Genomic DNA, 5745 nt, shown 5'->3' on the forward strand with positions numbered 1-5745 from the left:
TATAATATTGATAAAATAACATGATAGAAGAATATATATTTAATTACCATAAAATTATAATTAAAATATAAAAAATAAGAATTTGAATCATTTTCTAGAAAAACTAAAATTTTAATATCATTTTATTATTTCATATTTTAAATATTATACAACATATACATAACATTTTCTTCTTGATGTAGGTTATCTAACCGGCATTGGAATGCACTTTGCCAAGATATCCAATTTCATTAAGTGTGTTTATGTACTTTTTATAAGAATTGAATTGTTATATAGTATGAGCTTTGAATGAAGTGATCGTTTGCTATATATCTAATGCTGGCCTCAGGCCTCCCAATTTGCTTATTTTCCTAAAAGGTTTTCTTATTAATTGGTTCTTCATTTGCATATATTTGATTGAAATTAATCAATTTAAACTGAAGAAAGAAATTCTAAATAACTCATTAGATGTTAAATGGTTAAATTCATTATTTAAATAGTAAAACAACCCTTCAAATTTACAGCTTACTATTTCAATTAAAAATTAGATGATACAATATCAATCAAAACATATAACATGTATACTTTTATATGACCTAACAAAAATATGTACGATTTCTTCTAACAAAATATATAAAACAGATTTATACTAAAGTTGACTAATGTGGAATGATAATTAATTTTTTTCAGGATGATTAATTTTTTTTTAAGTACCCGTTTGACACAAGTTCAAATTATATGACACCCATCCCCACCTAATATTATATAAAAAGAGTCAACATTAATCATTTTGAAACTTTTAACCGTTTAATCAATGATATTAATAATCCCATAAAGCTTTTTTAATCAAAATCATCATAAAGTATTAAATACTTTTTACTCATTTACTATTTACTAAGAACAAACCGATAATTAAATATCTTTGAATCTAGAATTATTTTTACCTTGAACCAAACACGGTACTGTAACATATCTAATAATGCGCTAATTGTCAAGTTAATCAAACATTTTGTGAATTAAACTCCCTTTTAATCTAAATTCACAAAAGTTTGTGTGCTTAAGAAAGTTGAGTTTCACATAATTTAATCTTCCTATAAACAATAAGAACAAAGAAGCGACTTTAACTTTCTATTTTGCTTTAATAGGGTTACACAAATCAAATGTAGTAAATTCAGGGAACTCTATGTACTAAGATAACCGTGTTAAATGCTTCATTTTCAATCAATCGAGAAGCAAGTAAAAATCTTAGCCTCACATTTGTAAGCAGTTTTACCCTGATATGACACAAGCCTACTGATGAAACACAAGTTACGGCAAGGTAATCAGAAGAGGCATTCACTAACCTCACACGATAATGTTGTTTAATCAGCGCTCAAAGCAATTGACGAAGCTGCTGATTTTCTTTCCTGAGAGACTTAACCTCTTCCATCAGTTCAGCTTGGTTCTGCAATATGGAGCTCATCACACGAGACATCTCCATCTGTTCCAATAATTTCCACGAATTAGAGCTGAGAATATGTACATGAAAGCCAAAGCAACGTAAAGGAAAGGATGATAGGAAAATACCTCCTGCATGTGGAATTGTCTTAAAATTTCAATATGCAAGTTCCCCATATCTCCATGTATGGATTTCTGAAATGAATCGAGGGTTTCTTCTAGAGTTCGTTGAAATAGCTGAAGAGTAAAGTTGCTTCCTTGTTGGGGATCTTGTTGAGATGCCTTGGGGGGTTGTAATGTTCCTCCCTATTATGGTCACAATCAATGCAGTGTCATGCCCAGAAAAAAAAAAACTAGAAATATATAGAAATTCGTAAAAATCCTTCATCCAGAATGACTTCACTACTCAAATGCATAAAAAGACCAAGGTGATTAGAGAAATTAATGTAGTGAATAGTTATTTAACCAAACCAGATATCATACATTCATTGTTGGAAGAACTCCTGATGCCACTGCAGTCAATGAATCCGACCTCGATAACAGGCTATTAAACAGCTCTTCTCTGGTTTCAGCTCCCGTTTTCTTTGTTTTTGGAGAAGCCACCAAATGGGATGTTCCATCACTAAAAGCAGATGTAGTACTAATTCTCTCAGCATATGTTGAAAACCTTCGAGGCGGTGCTAAAGATGCTAGTTTTGGTGAGTCAAGGCTGCCAGCTCTAGTAATGCCTTTTGAACCAAAAGATAAAGCAGACATGGAGCTCGAGGAGAAATGTTCAGGAAATCCCAATGAAGAAGTCTCCTCATTTGAAGAGACATCTTTCGTGTGCAAATTTTCATAGCTCAGGTTAGAACTGGTCTGACTGAGCATTGAAGACTGATCTTGTCCAGCATAAATAGAGCTCGTTGTCAGACCACCAGAAGCTGGCATCCCAAGATGAGATGGCAGCTGGCGAAGGTGAGCAAATTTGTCAGATATCTTATCACCACCCCACGCTTCTGGAGGAGTGATGGAGGTCTCTTCACTCTTGGAAGATGGTGTAGGGGTAGATTCCAATGCTGTAAAAGACTTCGTCACATCCTGTACAGATAAGTGGTGTACAAACTTCATTATGGGGAAAAAAGACTGAAAAGCCATATCAATTGCTCTCAAAAAACCAAATTAAGTATCAGAAACAGTTCTATGACTAAAGAACATAGGATATAACAGCCTAAATTGACTTGGAAGAACTCCTGGACTTCCGATCAAGTATTGGGTGATCACTGGCTCCATCATCAGCAAAAGCAAACCTCCTGCTAGAAGGAAACAGCAGGGAGGATGGCTTCTTATCATTGGGTAGGTGCTCTTTCTTTGCACCATCATGACCATCCCACAGCTTATCCAGCGAGGGTGTAATAGGATGAACATCCACAAGAGGGGAAAACACCTCCATATCATCCTTGAAATTGAATGTAGAACGAGGAGCATATAATCTCGTTAGTGTTCCACCTGGCCATAGATGGCTTCTAATTGGTGTTTCGAGAGAAGAAGAGAGATTGAGTGTGCTTGATGTTGATCCACTACTACTAGTAAGAGAAGATACTTCTGCAGGACCTGAAAGACCAGTGATACGAGAACCAGAAACTGCAGTGGATGATGAAAGGCTTGTTGATGTCACAGATGGAAGTGGGTCTGGCATAAGAACAGAATCCTCCATTGCACCTCCCAAAAGAGCAGTCTCAGCAGTGCAAGTACTCTCATTAACAAAGGCTGGTTTTGATCTTTGCCAACATAAACTTGAAACAGCCTGATAGATGCTATAAACACTTAGGATTTAAAATGATTAAAGGAATAAGACTTATTACTTTCCATTTACACAAAACACTTTGAAGTTGGAGCACAAACAAGCAAGCAGTGACATCCAATTAATATCATCAGTTCCATTATAGAACATAATCTTTTATACAAATACCATTCAAAATTCCATATCAAGTTAGAGTTCTTGAGGGAAAATAGAAAGCAAGTGCAAACTACAAGAACTTATCAGGGCCTGGGTCTCTTTTTATATTAAAAAGTGATAATAGAGCAAAATATAACCAACCTCCGAACTACTATAAGCACGAAGAACAGTAAAAGGCTGTAGTTTTCCCCGAATATCATAGAACACCACTCTACCATTACCAGTACCAGCTGCCAGTGTCCAACCATCATCTTTAAATGCCAATGAAGAAAAAGGTGCCTCATATGAAATGAAAGCTGAGGGTCTCCTAGACCCTGAGTCATAAGTGTATAGCTTCTTATCCAACCCAACACTAGCAATAATCTGTTGAAAATGAAAAAGAAAATTGAAATAAAAAAGACAAAAAAAAAAACAAAGAAACCACATTTGCAGCAACCAAACATATCGTGGCAGCAGAAATGTGAAAAAATAAATAAATAAAGAGCTCTAATTTTAAAATAACAAAAGAAAAACGAGCTTACTAGTGTGGTTCCATTTAACCGAGTTGACAATGCAACTCGGAGAAGGCGAGTAACTTAAAACGCAAGGATCGTTCGGTTCAAGCTTGATGTCGAATATCTTCACGGTGTCGCCGCCACTCGCTGCTAGTAACTCCGACGACGGATCCGGTAGATTCATTATAATCTCTTTCGTTTAGTAAAAGGAAAGATATATTTTTTCAAGTAAAAACTTAAAATTTAAACGAAAATAATAAGAAATGAAGAAGATAGAATGGGAATTAATTTGAAAAAATATTTGATTTAAATTGGAATCTGGTGGTTAGAAAAAAAAAAAAAGTGTAAGTAAACCCTACGTCAAAGCGCAAAAGAAAAGAAAGCGAGGGGGTCGAAACAAATTTAAATTTATTTCCTTTTTTTTTTCAACTTTTTAAATTGAATTTTGAAGAGTGTAGAAATGATGGGAAAGACTGGGCGCCTTCTTTTTTATTTTCTAATTTTTTGAAGAATAATTATTTTAATTTAAAAATGGATTTTAGAAAATATTGGAGTGAAATTGATTATTGAAATTATGAGATTAAAGAGTATCTTATTAAAAAAAGACTAATTTCTAACATTAATTATAAAAATTAGCCATTTAAAATATTATTTATCGAAAATGGGTAAAAAAACTCAAAACGTACCTACGTAGAAGCGTTATAAGGGAAATTTCAGAAAAATACTTTTTTGTGAGAACATTTTTGCAATGTTAACAAAAGTGCTACCATGTCAGCATGTTTTTATTGACATGACAAAAGTACACTGACGTGGATGTGCTTTAGATTGTGTTTTTTCTAGAGTTTTTGAGTTATTTGTATGTTATTTATCATATCAATAAAAGTATTTTCACGTCAGCACGCTTTTACTTACTTGGTAAAAGCGCTCCTACAAGAAGGCGTTTTTTTTTTAAATTTCTCTTTAAAACATTTCCACATAAGCATGTTTTGTATTTTTTTGAACCATTCCAGTAAATAATGTTTTAAGTGGCCCATTTCCATAAATAATGTTAGAAATGAGTCTTTTTTAGTAAAATACCCGAGATTAAAATCAAGAATGAAATTTTTTTGAATTCAAATGTAAAATGACGAAATTAAAATAAAAATAATTATTAAAGAGTATTTAAATTTAATACTATAATATAAAATATATCTATATTATTTTACATTAAATAATAAGATATTAAAATCATGTTATATTAAATAATAGTTAAAATTATTATTACACTAGAGAAATAATAATAATGGAGTAAAATGAAAATTTCTTTTATCCATTGGAGGTTCAATCTGTGCAGTGGACCCTCTAGGATACAAAAATTACTCAAACGAGACCAATATTAATTAACTAATCAAAAATCAGTTCGTACCAATTGAATTTAAAAATAAAAATAAAAAAATTAAATCAATTGAATTTAAAAAAAAATAATCAAAACAAATAGACCAATTGAATCAACAACTTGATAATGTTTAAAAATTGGTAGCGTCAAATTATTTAGTTTCACCAGAAAAATGTTTTTCTTTAAGGTCCTCTAAATTTTCAGAAATAGTAGTATTTTTCTAGTATTTATATAGGTAATGTCATTCTACATGGATCTACTAAAAAAATAATTTTTTTATCTCGATTGCTGACGTGGTATGTTGGTGAAGCTAAACTCTTTAACTTCACCAATTTTTATTGTAGGTTTTAGATTATTTACATGTTTAATAAAAAAATGGATTATTTTCATAAATAATCAAAAATTTTTAATTATTTTTATAAAAAAGTTGCTATTTATGAGTTAAATTATTCATTTAAGCTCGAAGGTCTACCTTATATATATAAAAAAATAGAATAAAATGATTTCTTTTTTCTACAAGA

The 5745-nt window shown here is 31.7% G+C and overlaps 1 pseudogene; it reads right to left on the reverse strand.

Annotated features, from left to right (window-relative positions):
* Positions 1–913: 913 nt before the first annotated feature.
* On the reverse strand, positions 914–4619 carry LOC108462530 (protein NEDD1-like; annotated as a pseudogene).
* Between the last annotated feature and the right edge of the window lie 1126 nt (positions 4620–5745).

The sequence above is a fragment of the Gossypium arboreum genome, chromosome 10 (assembly GCF_025698485.1).
Source record: "Gossypium arboreum isolate Shixiya-1 chromosome 10, ASM2569848v2, whole genome shotgun sequence".
NCBI lineage: Eukaryota > Viridiplantae > Streptophyta > Magnoliopsida > Malvales > Malvaceae > Gossypium > Gossypium arboreum.